This window comes from Echinops telfairi, unplaced genomic scaffold (genome assembly GCF_000313985.2).
Source record: "Echinops telfairi isolate 266 unplaced genomic scaffold, ASM31398v2 ScPeMD7_3533;HRSCAF=4204_0, whole genome shotgun sequence".
In the NCBI taxonomy this organism is placed as follows: domain Eukaryota; kingdom Metazoa; phylum Chordata; class Mammalia; order Afrosoricida; family Tenrecidae; genus Echinops; species Echinops telfairi.
Window position 1 is genome coordinate 95,754,425 of NW_022107431.1, and position 15,677 is coordinate 95,770,101.

The following is a 15,677-nucleotide window of genomic DNA, read 5'->3' on the forward strand; positions in this document are numbered from 1 at the left end:
GCTGTTCCATGGGAGAAAGTTGAGGTCGTCCACATCTGTGAAGATTGAGAGCCTTGAATACCGCACAACCAGCTCTACTCGGGCCTGAGGAGGCACTCTCAGTTGGCACTGACTTGGCAACAGTAGGTTTCAGTCTGTTTTTCCCTTTTCTATTTCAGTTGATTTCATCCATCAACCAAACCAAAAGAAAAAAGACAGGGGTGGGGGCACCACTTATCTATCCAGCTCCCCTACAGCTCATAGACCATCTCCATGACCACAACCTTAGTTGAGGCCCTTATCCTCTCTGAGCAAATTTTCAAATTCCCCGCCCCCGCCACCCCCGCAGCCCCCCCGCCACGCCTGATGAATTCTTCCTACTATTAACCTCAACACTGCATTCTTTCCGATCTTGCCAGATCTGTCATGCTTTAAAAATGAAAAGAGGATTATTTGCCATCCTTAACTTAAACCCTTCAGTGTTTTTGAATGCCTAAAAAAGAGCTTTCAAATATTTAGTGTGACTCGGAATCACTGGGTTATGGGGAGTGTGTGTGTGTGTGTGTGTGTGTGTGTGTGTGTGTGTGTCAATGCCATTTTGATGAGTCTGGTGCATGTCTAGAGAGACCCCGGATGCTTCTGGTCTGTGGACCACACTCTGAGTAGCAGGGGCTCACAGATAAACTTACAAACCCCATAGAACAGAATCCCAGGGCCCTCGAGTCTGGTCTTCGTTTAACATTCTGAGCATAATCCCTGGCATTGGTGGACTATACAGGCAATCAGATGGGCAGGCATGTTCACTGTCTTCTGCCTCCGTCCCTCATGCACCCTCTGGCAGATGCTGTCTCTTTCCAGTCTCCTTTCCCTGGAAATCTCTAGTCTCCCCTTTTTAGTTAAGATGGAGCTATAGCATCATCTGCTATGATAAAGTATTCCCAACAGGCTCCAAAACAGAATGAGGTCTGATAGCCTTCTACTGTGTTTTTTGTAGCACTTTCATTCCAATCATATTTCAAATGTAGCATCTCTCCTATACGGGAACATAACTGTTTAGATATTTGTCTCCTTCGCCCAGAGCTGGACTGTGACTCCCTACGCCAAACTCTTCTTCTCTTTCCTGCAGGTCTGACCTATTGCCTGTCACAGAGTGAGTTTTCAGATATTTGTTCATCGTCATATTTTCATTACCAAAATGTTCTTCTCCATGAGCTTTGCAGAGAAGGGCCTTAAACAGGCTAGGAGATGCAATTCTGGGGCTTCCGGTCCTCTAGACACATGTCTCATATATTTTGTCAGCCAGGAAAATGAATACCAGACATGGATTGGTCCATATTCAAAAGATAAAAATCAAATAAAATTTCCATAAGATCAAGAAAGTATAGTACATGCTTTACAAGCTCTTTAGTGTGAAACAACTCAGTAATATGAAACCCGTTTTATGTTTCTTAACAAGTCACCTTTGGGTCTTTACCATGTTAATTTTTCTTTACACTTAACAAAAATCTCACTAAAATTTTCAGGAGGTCAGTGGTGAGAGAACAGAAATATATTAAGCGCCTTAAGAAATATATCTTATATATGCTTCTCTTGAAATTCTGCCTTTTACTGTTTTTATTAGATTATCACTTGCTTATTTTCTTCCTAACTTTCCAGCTTTTTTCTTTTATCACGAGTAGCTAATAAAAAGGTAAATTAAAATACATCTCACTAGCTGACCAGCGTAGACCATAATTTCCTAGGCTATGAGACAGAGAAGCAGTGTTTATCGTGCTGTTCTTTTGTCAGCCCAGAACAGTTACTAACAGAGAGAGAACAGTCGGATTGCCCAGTAAGCAAGCGCGTTAGGCTTGGTTCTCCAGAGAAGTAAAACTAATGACTCTTGTGTGTATACAGAAATAACTTTATATCAAGAAATGACTGACAGCATTGTAGAAGTAGCTAAATCCAGTATGGTTCAAGTCCAAGCTCAAGGCTGCTCCTAACTTCTGTAGATGTCAGTCTATACTGAGTAGGGAAAAATAAGTCAGCCATCACAAAAAAGAAAATGATGATGGCAACATATGTACAAATTTGCTTGATACAATTGATTTATGTATTGTTGTCATATCTATAAGAGCTCTCAATAAAATGATTGACAATAAAATTTTTTAAACCCCCAAAAATAAAAAAACAAAGTTTCTCAAATTAAAAAAAACAAACAAACAGTAGGCCACTCCCTGGATGAGCCCTCCCTGAATTATACCATGCTTGTGACCCAGTTAACTGCTTGGCTGCTTCACAGTAGATCCCATCATGGAACCGACCACACCGTGTCAGCTCCTATCACGAGAGAAGCCTGGTCCACCCTAGGTTGACATGAAACCTCACAATCGCAAGAAGCTAAGCATGGGATTGCTTGTGCTTACTAGTTAAATCTGTAGTGAACAATTTCACAGTTTTCAACCTAACAAAGATTCTGCTTCTAGATAAGTTTGGCACCTGTCTCTCTCCCAACTGTAAGGCCTATCGAGCCGAAGCCTTTTTAAAATTTACAATCCCTGCTGGGGACTGTGTACCCAGTATGCAAGGTAAATCTGAGCCAGGACCACTTTATGAAAAACCACCTGTACACCACTATGGTCAATGCCTAGGAGCTCAGGAAGGGGATTTGGGTCGTAGACACAATCTGGGGAGTCTCAGAATATAGTCTAGAACTGAAGGCACACGATATTTGAGGGTAGGCAGAGAGAGGTAATTACATTTAATGAGCAATCATTTAATTTCTTGACCTGAATTCTAAAGTCACTGTCCCTGGTGCCATGGAGGTTAACATGCATGGCTGCCAACTGAAGTAGCTGGAATTCACCAGTCGCTCCGAGAAAGGTGCGGCAGTTTGATTCCGCTAAGATTTACAGCTGATGAAACTCTGGAGAATAGGGGTCACTATGAGTTAGAATATTCTCAAAGGCATGGGGTTGGCATTTTGGAATCCTAAACTTAGAGTCCCTGGATGGTGCAAATGATGAACACGCCTAGTTGTAAACCAAAAGATTGGAGGCTCCAGTGTATTCGCCAGAGAAGCAGAGAGTGAAGCTCTGTGGATAAGAAGCAGCCTATAGTAGAGTCTCAGAAGGTAGAGCTCAGTCTTATAAGCACTCTCCCATTTCTCTGTCGTTTCTAACCCCGGCTCCCCACACAACACTCACACACTCTACCACCCAGGGCTGGGTTAGACCCCACATACGAAGAGGGTACTGTCCTCAGGTTCATGAATTTGCTGGAATGATTTACACATACCACAGAGGATTTTATACTTACAACTACTGGTTGGTTACATACATAGTATTCAGTCACTTAAGAGTTTAATCTGTACAAGTCAACCATTCATGTATTATGGTTCATGGCCAGCCTATACTTGTATAATTTCCCTTTCTCAACAATGCTTTAACTTATGTACCATTGGCTAAATTAATGATGATAGCATTACCTTAGGCCCCTGAGGGATGATTTAATGCTCTCGAATAAAAAAATGATAATGATATCTCTAACAGGAACCAGAGACATAAATAAATCATAGCTATATGAATGGATTTGGGCCTTGCACTTAATTCCAATCTCAATCTAAGAACAATTGCTTCTTATGACTTGCTCCTGCTTCATGCTCACACTCATGAAGGGATGGGTATCATAGCAAAGTGTGGTAAAGAAAGTAGGTGATGCCTGGCTACAAGAAAGAATAGTGTCTGGGTCTTAAAAGCTTGTCTTCAAGCAAGCAGCCATCTGAGTGAGGCATCACCTAAGTCCACATGGAAGAAGCACACCCGTCTGTGTGATCCAACACTTGCAAAGTATAAAGTCCAAGTCCAAAGGAGGGAATAGTATCAGAGCTTAAAATGTGAGTACCTGGTTTGCAGACAGCTACGGATGACAGTGGGAGCCCACAATCCATTTGCAGGGTCCTCACACAGATGCAGCCTCCAGAGAATCCCCTCTGACCACAGTCGAGCGATGCGAATAGCCCTGTTATCAGAAAGCATTAGACAGTCACTTGTGGCCGATACAATTAGGTTAAAATAAAGTATCTTTTCATGTGATCCATTTTGACTCTTGTTAAAGTGATTTCAGTTTTCTTAAAGTGTGAAAGGGAAATACAGGTGGATTAAGCCTCGAGTGAATCTTTTCTGACCGTAGACCAGGATGTGGATAGCCTAGCTATCAGGCAGAGTGCATTGCATAGGGAATTTTTGAGACGTAGTTAGATTACAATTTAACACCTTATCATGTGAGCTTCCTTTTGACTCATTTTGCATTTTTTCTAGTTTTTTTTTAATATGTTCTGCTTGCTTTTCAATTGAGGGTTTTCTGTTTTACTTTGTTATTGTTTTCAGTCTTTTGTTTTTTCATGTTTTTCTGTACCTGAAGTCAGTCAAGATAGATGAATTTATAGAGACAGTAACTGAATTAATGGTTTCTTGGGGATATAGCAGGGGATCTTGGGGGAAGATGAAGCATTAATAACAATGAATACAAGAAAGAAAATAATCTAAAATTGTGTATGGTGATGATTGTACACCTCTTCTTAAGACTGATTGAAGAATTGAATGGTATATGAATTATATGCAAATAAAAGTTTACAAAGAGGCGACAGGCAAGGTTGGGAAGGTCCCAGTGCAGAGTGGTCCTGTTTCTGAGAGGGAATGGAATGCTCCCCTTCATTGACCAGGAAATGCCGTAAGCCCTAAGGTCATGGTCCGCCATGAGAAACCAAATTATGACTCCTGACTAGCTCCTAACATCGTTGAGCCATTAAGTTCAGGCTCATCTCCCACCAGGTCTAGCAACACAATTTGACATCTTGTTAGTCACTGGGACTGCTGGGCTCATTTACACATCTCTCCAGAGACTTGCATGTGCTCTCTGCTCTGCTTAACCCTCTCTCCCTCATCCATCTGTTTCACTCTTGCTGATCTGTCGAAGATACATCAAAAGTCACTTCAGTGGGGAAGCCTGAACGGATCGCCTGGGTTGATTGCCCTTCTCTTACTGAGTCACGTGTAGGTACATCTGATTGATTTGCATGACGCCCTAACCCACCCATTGGGACAGAGGTTTCACGTGACCTGTACCTGACCAGGTTGGCTTAAAATAGAAAGGTGCTGAAAATGCCTAGGCGCTCCGGTGATGTAGTAGATGGCATACTCCTGGATTGCTAACCCATTAGCTGCTCCCAGGGAGGAAGATGAGACTCTGCTCCAGAAAAGATTTACAGTCTCGGAAACCCAAAGGGGTATCTTCCCTCATAGGGCTGTTCTGAGTCAGAGTAGACTCGGTGGCCGTGAGTGGGGTCTGGAACGATGCCCATTGCTGCAAGATGCAGCAGAGGGAACTTTGTAGAGGAGATTAAGTCAAGGATCTTGAGACAGGGAGTTTGTTCTAGATTATTCAGATGAGCCTAATGTAATCTCAGGACTCCTTATAAAAAAGGAGGCAGAAGGGTCAGAGTCAGAGAAGGAGCCATTTCAATGGCAGCAGAAGTCAAAGTGGTGGGGCCCTAAGCCAAGGAATGTGGGGCAACTTCTAGAAGCCAGAGAAGACGAGGAATGGAATCTCCCACAGACCTTACAGAAAGGAAGGCAGCCTTGGCAACGCCTTCATTTTACTCTCATTTTGGACTTCTGACCCCCACCCCCCAGCAGTTCGATGTATTTCAGGTGATTTAGGCCCCACTATATTCTTAGTAATTTGTTATAGCTGCGACAGGAAATTTACATTATTAATGAATCGTGAGTGTATGTTTTACGACATAAATTACAGGAAAATATCTCTGGGCTCAGCCTTTCTGTTCTCACGTTTCTACCACCTCTTCCTCCCTACACAGGGGGCAAACATTAGGTGGTGACGGAAGCACCTTCTCACCTGAGGGCTTTCTCGCAGCTGTAGGGGATCTCCCTCAGGGTCCAGCTGCGACTGCTGGGTGGGGCGGAGGTGGGAGGGTCTCAAGGATGGTGGCAGTTAGTTACCCAATAAGCAGTGTACTTGGCCTTCCACGCTCATCTGTCGTGAACAACTTCACACGGTTTTCAGCATCGATGGGAACCTTTGCACCAACGACGAGTGAGACACGAGTCAACACTAGTCAGCCCCTTCTTGGGTGGGTTCTGGGGGCTCCTTCTCTGTCGGGGTGTACATTTACAGGAGGGTTTGACTCGGTAAGAAGATGCCCCGAGAAAAAGACAGATAACCAGCCCTCCCTCAAGGCAGAAGAACCTCTAGGGGGTGAAACATGAAGCTGATCACAAGGTTGGAAGCACAAGGGGACCGATTTGCTTACTAGAGACGCAGGCACTAGGGGAAGGGCTCCAGCCACCCACACCCCAAAGCCTGATTACGCAGCATTTTCCCTGCTTACGTAGCATTTTCTATGCCCTCCGAGCGCAAGCCTCGGTGGTTGGGGCTGCTAGCTGATCTGACTCACGTGTGTGTCGGAGTAGAAAGAATGTCGTCCCAGAAGGCGTTCGGGGTCTGGTTTCGAAATCTAAGGGTTGCTGTCTGACTTCCGAGATTCCTCTCGGGTGGACTCGAACCTCCAAGCTCGTGATTAGCAGCCGAACACAAGAACGTTTGCACGGAGTTCACTTTAAAATGCTCCCGAACTCCTGGAGCATGTGCATCGCAGGGAGGTCACTCTGGGGGCACTGCCTGGATCAGCTGTCCCCACTCTCCCTGACGCCCACTCCCTTGGAGAACCTGGATTCCTAACCTAACCCACTTAGCACCCCCTCCCCGCTTACCCCCCACGTGTTTGAAATGAACTTGTTCATCACTAAAAGCTCCAAGTCCATTTCAGTTTTGTTTTTCCTCCCTTTTTTCAGCCATCCAGACTAACAGTACAAGGCAAAGGACTCCGGGGAGATTTGGGGCGCAGGGGTGCAGTTTAAAGAAGCACCCTGTCTACGTACAGCCCATCGGCACAACCCCCTGCCACACCCTCCACCGCGGTGTTCTTTCCCTTGGGCAACTTTCTGAATTAGCGCGAAGCTCCTCTTTCCTGGAGCCTTCATCACAATCTAAAATAAACACCCTGAACGGCAGGAGCAAACGATTGTAAAGGGAGATTGTCCTCTGGTAGCTGTGTCCACGAGTCTTTGTACGTGGTGACGATTACAATGAAACACAAAGCCCGCTCCGTGCCTGTACTTACCCGTCAGTCCTCTAGGTGTCGCGGCCACACAACTCCTGGACCAAAGGGCGCCTGGCTCTGCACACAGGGGCTCAGGAGCCGTGAGCATTTTTCCCTCAAGTCGCCGGCAGCATGCTTTTGTGTGCGTGTGTCCCTGTCCTTCTTAAATCACAGAAGGTTGCCATCTTTCTGTGACAGTCTAGCTTTCGTTTTCTGTGTCGAATTCAAACCTAGTAAGAGAACCTGGCTGCTTTTGAAATGTCTGCTTTTGTTGTTGTCCACACTAGAACACCCAGGATTTGGTTTGAATAAAAGTGCATTGAACAAACAAACAAACAAAAATAAAATAAAATAAATAAATACTAACATTAAAAAAAAAGAAAGAAATTAATGACAACAGGAAAAAAAAGTGCATTGAATAGGAGTGCATCTATTATTATTTTTAAATGCGTTTCTTGTACACGGTTTCTGCATTTTTCCCTTTTACAAGGTTTGCATACTTTTGAAAACCAAGTGAATGGCAGCAAGATCAGAGTTCTGAAAACACTGGCTTGTTTTGCTGGTTTGGTGCTACTATCTGGTCTTTTCCCATTTTGGAAAGAATCTCAACTTATAAGTGTGACTATAACTATATTGTATTTGGAATCTGAAGACAGCTGGGTGGGCGAGCATAGATTAATAGTTGTTTGTTTGTTTGTTGGGGGGGTTGGGGGGATGTGGGGAATCCCGGCCTTCTAGTTCCTTTGGCTTTATGAACAGTTTTAGTGTCTGCATTGTCAAGTCAGAGGAACTTGCAACATGTCACAAACAGGCACAAAAGCCATCAGTTCGGTTTTTCTCCTTGTTCTCTTGCGGAGCACATGCCCTGGGATTGCTATCACTGCTGCAGTCCTGGGAGGGACTCTGGTCCTAGAATTCTTTTTAAAGGCTTTGCAATTACTGCATTTGTCTTCTGATCCTCTTAGATTTTATTGCCACACTTCAGAGACCAAGACTTAACTTGAAGGACTGAGAAGAACATACTCATTGCCTCTCCTTTAAAACACACACACCCAAACACACAAACACATACACACACACACACACACACACAAATTTAGAACCAAAATTGAGACAAAACTCCACATGTCTGCACCTACACACATAACCTATACACCCAAAATGAGAGCCTTCCAAAGCATACATTTAATATTTATGTCAATATTCCAGTATTGTATAAGCGACCCTTTAAAAACAGCTTTGAATATAACCTGAAGTTATTTCTGGGCATATGACTATATTCTAGGTTGTGACAAGAGAACATGCTGTTTTTATCATCCACCCACTTGCTGTACCTAAGAAAATACCGAACCGCAGCGAGCTCAAACTCAGGGCTATATCTCGTCACTGCTAAGCTGTCAGCTTCTGTCAGGCTTCTGAAGGAAACGTGCATTGAGTTCTGGCTTTAGAGCTAAAATTATTACAGAACCTTGGAAGGCCAGGGTTTTTCTCGGAACAGAAAACCCACCCAAAGTTTATGGTAGTGACTAAACTGACTGTGCTAGTTAAAGGCAAGCAAAACAAACACGCCTTTGAATGGAAGAGGAGAGAAATCAAATAGAAAAGAAGGGTTATTACATAAAAGTCAGTGTCAGAGTTCGGTCTGTGTTCCTTGTAAGCCAGCAGCAACCCTCCCATTTGTCTACTGGGAAAATTAGAATGTTCAGTTAACTAATACTTCCGTAAAATAATAAATACTCCCAAACCTCCCATTCTGTCTCTGGAGTATATATTTATTAAGCTGAGAAAGTTTTGGCTTATGAGGTGTTATTACTTCTGTAATTAACACCGATGGTAAGTACTGATTTGTAGAAATCTGTAAAATCCCTACCGTAGAACTTAAAATGCAAAAGTAGTCCTCTAGATCCCAGGGTGGCACATATAACATCCTCTTGGCTCCTAATCTAAAGGTTGGCGGTTCAAGTCCACCCAGTAGCACGCACCAGTGCCTAACCACCCCCTGAATTATCTTTTATTCATAACAAAACCTATCAGGAAGCATGAAAGGTCGATTTGTCACGGGAGTGAATTGAAATAAGAATGATGAGAACTAAGAGCGAATTCCTTCTTAGAAGTATTGGGCTCTTGGCATTTATTTACTTATTTATGGGATAAAAAGACATTCTGGTGCTAGGCTAAGACAAATGCTATCAAAATAGTGCACATCCTCTGAACAGCTGATTTCACGAGGTCATTTTTATATGTCCTTGTTGGGTTCCGACTCACAGTGATCCTACATACAGAAGAATGAAACACCGCGCAGCTCACACCGGCTTCACAATGAAGGCCCCAGGAGCCCGTGGTTCAGTTGCTGTGTCAGTGCATCCTGGGGGCCTCCTCTCTTTCCCCGACCTACTTGACCAAGGATGAGGCCCTGTTCCAGGCTCTGGCCTCTCCTGGTAACATGGCCAAAGCTCGTTCATGACAGTCTCGGCGTCCTTGCTTCTAAGGGACATTCTGGCTGGACTTCTTCCAAGACAGATTTCCTTATTCTCCTGGCACTCTGTGGGGCTTTCCATCTTTTATATGCTTTCACATATATTTCAGTACCGTGCTTTACCATGACATAAACTTCAACCGCTTTATAAAACTGAGTAGCGAGCTGCGGAGGAGGGAAGACTAGAAGCCATCCTGCGTCTTCAAATGACAGTTTCCTTCACTCACTAGCTATTTACTCCCCGGGGTGCTGAGCTTCCCTTAATGGAGTTTGAGGCATTTGTTGGCAGGGCACCACCAGTTTGACCAGTGATGCCAATAAATGAACTGCCACCTGGCAAAGCACTAATAATCCTTTTGCTTTGGACGAATATGACCAAGTTGAGATAAGAAGCCACTAAGAATGCTTTTATGTTTTAAAAGTGTTTTAGAAACACTTGAGAACACATGGTGGCTATCAACTCAATCTATTGTAGCATTACCTTCACCTGTGAACTTGGTAGACTCCCTCAGGCAGCTGGCCTTCCGGGGAAGCTTTCTCAGTGCAGGGAGGACTGCACGTGGAAGGGGCTGCTGCTGCGGTCAGTCTGGACGTGGGCCTGAGGCCGTGGAGTGCGCTCTGGTCCCTCAGCAACCCTCAAGCTCAGGGGTGGTCTGCTGATCTCCCTTGTAGCCCTCTTTGTGCTGGAAGCCCACCCCCTCGGCCAGCCCACACTTGGCTGCACTCAGGAGGGCTGCTTCCTGCTCGCCCAGCCACTACCATGTTGATCACCCAATAAGAAAGATAAGCTTAGGCTTACTCATACCTGCTCATCTGCAGTGAACAATTTCACCTTTTTTCCACCACATCAAAGACTCTACTGCTATGCATGACTGGCATGCACCTCATCTAAGCCCACAGCCCCTTCCTCCGACAGCATCAACATTTATTTTCAAAATCACAATCCACCCCCCAGAGGCTGAGGACCCTCCGAGCATAAACATGGGCTTTTAAAGAACGTGTGCAACTGCTCGCCACAGATTAGTGAGCATGCATGAGTAGGTACGTGCTTACCTTGCTCACTGGGTAACCCACAGCTGTCAACCAGGCACGTCTCTGCCATCCGGTGGGCTGTAACGGTAACTTCCCCAAGGAGCTGGCGTCTTGGTCTTGGAAAGGGCCTCCCTTCCAGGTTATTCCTTCTCCAGAGCCATCCCTCAGTCTTAGCATAAAATTGCTTTCTTGCAAGTTACCCTCACTCATTTGTCAGCGTTTAATGATTCTGTACATGAGACTTCTCCCATTTAAATCATGGTCGTTTATCTGCTAATTGGCCACAGACAGGACACAATTTGAAAACCAGGCCTTTCAGTACATGGCTACATCCACCAACGCCACGGCCATCCCGTCCGTGTGGACGCAGAGCTCCGCCAGGGCTGGGCCGCTGGCCCACTTTGGGTTTCTGAGGCAAGAAATCTTCACCGGAGCAGGAAGCTTCCCCACCCCACCCCCCCAGTGGCTGGTAGGTTTGAGCTCCTTTCCTGCGCCAAGACGCCTAACTTTTAGCAGCGCACTACACCACCAAGGCTCCTTGTACATGCTGTATGGTATTTAATCATCCGATAGACTGGGGAACACATGCTAAGGAACCATGACTCATTGTGCAGCCAGCTTTTATATAACAGATTGGTTGTATACAAGCAAAAGGAGGACACACAAGTAATTGCTCCCTGAGGGCAACTGGCACCCTGACCAAATACTGTGCACACAGAGCAGCTTCAGAGAGGAGACAGCAGGTATTTGTGCTACGAGGAACACTACACACGCCGCCACATCGTGCACACAGGAACACCGTGAGTGGTAACAACCAACAAACGCGGTGGCCTCAATACAACCTCACAGATCGTGAACGTCAGACGATGTCTCTGGGCTTAAGCCGGTGCTTGGTGATTATGCCAGGCCTGAAATAACAAAGGGCTTCATCTCTCCAAGTAAAAACAATCAGGCACGCAGGAAGAAAACACCACTGACTGGCAGAGTTCTCCGACCTTGCCTAGGAAGCTGATTTCTCAACCAGAAAACCTGTGAAGGACGCTCTTTCAATCAGCAAAATATTAGAATGTAAGTAGCATATTGAAAACACCCGTTTTTGCACCAGGCTGACTAATACACAGCTTTCAGTGCTGGTGAGCACATCAGAGAAAGCAGATCTTTCATCACCACTTACGCTACACCAACAGGCTCTGCTGCGAGCCGCTGTCAGGAGGGCAGCTCTTTGAACCACCCGGGGCCCTGGTCATCCGCTTTCCCTGGTACCCGCATCGATCTAATTCCAGCAGTGGCTGTCCATACTCCTGCAGGTAAGTTTGAATATTTGGGGGTCCTGATAAGGCTCCTAAGAGTTCCACCCAGAGGTAGTCTGGGGCTCTCAGTAAGGCAATTAATTATTCAAACCCAACCCCACTGCTGGCAGGTTGATTCTGCCCCATCAGTAATCCAACAAGACAGAGCAGAACTGCCCCACAGGGTTTCCAGGGCGGTCGATCTTTCCAGAAGCAGGCTGCCACATCTTCCTCCCGGGGAGGGGCCGGTAGATACAAACCACTGAACTCTTGTTTAGCAAGACAAGTTCTCTGACCACTGGCCCCCGGAAGTGTCCGCATATTAACGGGACGTTACTTTTCTGCTGCTACTGGCAAACTAGGCCTGGTGTGGACGCCACGGTTCTTTCACCTGCTAAAGAAGTAACTATTAAAATGCTGTTTGCACAATTGACTTCAGACTAGCATGGGAAACCTGCCCGTGTTCAACCTCTCATTTGGGCCCAGGATAGAGTAATAATGATCAACATTTATTAGGCATAGGAAACAGTCTGGGAGACTGCAGCCGGGAGACGCTGCTTCTGGCTCCATCCGCAGAATGAAAATGCTGCTGTCGTCATCATCTCTGCTATCAGGACTGCTAGGACATGGCAGATGACTGTCAGAGGGCGTGTCCACTATGCCAGGGGAGCAGGCAGAGGCCAGCAGAGGTCTGGTCTAGGCTAACCAGGTAAGTGGTTCTTTGGGCCCAACTCTTTTGTCTGAAAGCCAATCTTTGTGTGTGCTGTCCCAGGGACCAGAATCGGGAAGCAACTCGGACTTCAACTCAGTGATGCTATTAGTATGAGGGGCTTCAAGCGCTCAGGAACAAACAGGGTGAAAAGCTAATGGAATGTTTCAACAAACTGCGATGCTCCTTAGTGGGTGACAGGAAATGGGCTGACAGGGAGGGGAACAAATGAACAGGATACAAATAATATAACTGAAATCGAATTAGTACGAACAAGTTTGTCTATGTATTTATTTGGGCACGTTGTGCTACCCGTCATTTTATTTGAAATCCTACTAAGAACCACAGCAATATTCAAAGTAGCTACCTGAAAACAGATGACCGGGCAACTCTTGGCTTGCAAAGGCCGCATCTTCCCTCCCTCCTTTCAGGGAAGAACTCCCAACAAATTCCAGCAAATCAGTCCTCTAGTGGAGTGCTGTCACAATAAATGATTTTAAAGACAAAAATAATGTTATCCTCTTCCTTCCCACCCCCCACTTTTTTTTTTTTTTTTTGGCCAAGAAAAGAGGAAATGGTTATAATGCTGGACAGGGAATGGAAGAAATTTTCCCTTAATACAAACTCATATTGTTTTCATCTTTGGCAATGAGACCCGAAAGCAACTTTAAAGAAGCAAATTATTTCTAAATTGTTATGAATTCAAATGAGTATTATGAAGAATTAACACCTTAGAAAACTTAGGACTAAATCCTACTAGTATTCAGCACTGGTCAGCAAATTATAAATGCTGTCTATGTAGTTCATTAAATCCCCTCTCAGGGGAAGGTGGGGGGAGAAGGGAGAAGCGATCACAATGATCAACATATAACCCCCTCCCAGGAGGATGAACAACAGAAAAGTGGGTGAAGGGAGGCAGTGGTTAGTGTAAAACATGAAAAAAATTTTTAAATAAATTTTCAAGGGTTCATGAGGGAGGAAGGAAGGGAACGAATAAGCTGATACCAAGGGCTCAAGTAGAAAGAAAATGTTTTGAAAATACTGATGACAACACATGTACAAATGTGCTTGACACGATGGATGGATGGATGGATGGATGGATGGATGGATGGATGGATTGTGATGAGAGCTGTAAGAGCCCCAATAAAATTATTTTTGTAAAAGAAAGAAACATGAATAAATCCATAAATAAATCCCCTCTTTAAAAAAAAGTACCACCATGATTTGGTTGATGACCAGCACCCATGTATTATTATTTTATTCCACGATAAGAAAATAGCCTGTCCCTTTGCTGCAAAAGACTCTCAAGCCAGAGGGACACAAAGCAGAAATGACAAAAGCTTTCATTTTGGCAACAGCTTTAGAAAATCCTATTGCAGAAATGGCTCCTATTCCCTTTCAGTCTTACAAAGGCAGAAAAGAAATACTTTGTCACAAAAATCTTTTTGCATGTACTTATTTTCCATAGCAAAGTCAGTTGTAGAGGTGCAATCTCCTACATGAATTAAATGTTTCTCATAGCCACATTTACAAAAGGGAAAACGAAAACAAGTAGAACTCTTAGCATTTTAAATGCAATACATCCCAATGTGTACCATATATGTGTAACATCTAATGATTAGTGATCTCACCTCTTAATTTGATACTAAATCTTCCAAATTCAGCCTATCCAAGGGAACTTCAAAAAGCTCAGTCAAATGGAATTAAGATACAATGGAATTTTCACCAACGACTTGAAGCGCCCTCTTGTAATTAAGATACAATGGAATTTTCACCAACGACTTGAAGCGCCCTCTTGTATTGAAGCCCCCTCCTGTATTAACACTGAGGAGTTAACCGGGCACAGTTCCCGTGCCCATTAGCCACACGGGGCTCCTGGGGCTCTGACTGAGGAGCTCTATGCCACACTTCAGACCTTTTCTTTGTTAACACTACTGATGGGCTCATCATCTCACGTACTTGGGACAGGCTATCAAGAGAGCCCCAGACCAACAACCAAATTCACTGCTATCACGTCTTCAGTTAATATGCTTTCAAACACCTGGGTCTCCATTCCAGGAAAAATGCTGTTTCCGGGCTCTCGGGAGCCTCCATGGCTGGCTTCGACTTCAGTTCTCTCACTTACTGGTTTGCACATGTCTAAACATCCTGCTGCTACTCACTGCCACTGAGTCCTCTCCAACTCAGAGAGACACCGCCCCCCCCCACCCCAGGGTAGAGCTGCCCGCTGGGCTTCTGACACTGTAACTCCTTAAGGGAGTAGAAAGCCTTAAATCATCCTTTCTGGTGTAACAATGACTCAATTCTGAATATAGGTTCAACTCGACCTCCTATCACTTAAATGTTTTTTAAAATATGACATAATTATTGGCTTACTATGTGTACACTAATACACATACAAACATAGTTTATATGTGTACATACATGCAAAATTCTATAGCAAAACATCAGAAGCATAACACTAATGACATTAATTTTCTACCAAATAACTGGAATTGATGAGCCTTAAAATAACCCAAGGGAAGGAACTTTTCTAGAACACAGGTTTCCAAAGACTCTCTCTTGGTTGATATGCTGACAAGTTAAAATTTAGCACATAATAAAATGCAGAACACATGCATTTATTTTGTTTTCTCTCAGAATACAATGTAACATGCTTTTCATGCTTACGGAAATAGCCTCAGAAAAATTCCAAATCTGTTAACTGATAAAATGTAGGCATAAAGAACCCTTTAAAATCAGTAAAACAAAACAAAACCTAACTCAATAGGAAAGGGTAAAAAAATGAGGCCTTTCCCAGAAGAAATAGCAATCCTCATAATGAAACATACTCAACATTAAGAGTAATAAATAAAATGCAAAATGAAACCACTATGAGGTACCATCTTATAGTTCCCAGACTGGCAAAATTTTAATGATCCCAAACATTGGTGAGGACCTGGAACATTCAAATTCTATTGTGTCAAAATCAACTCAATGACATTAGTTATTTACTGATACAAAGTTTATTGGACCAACATAGTCGATAAA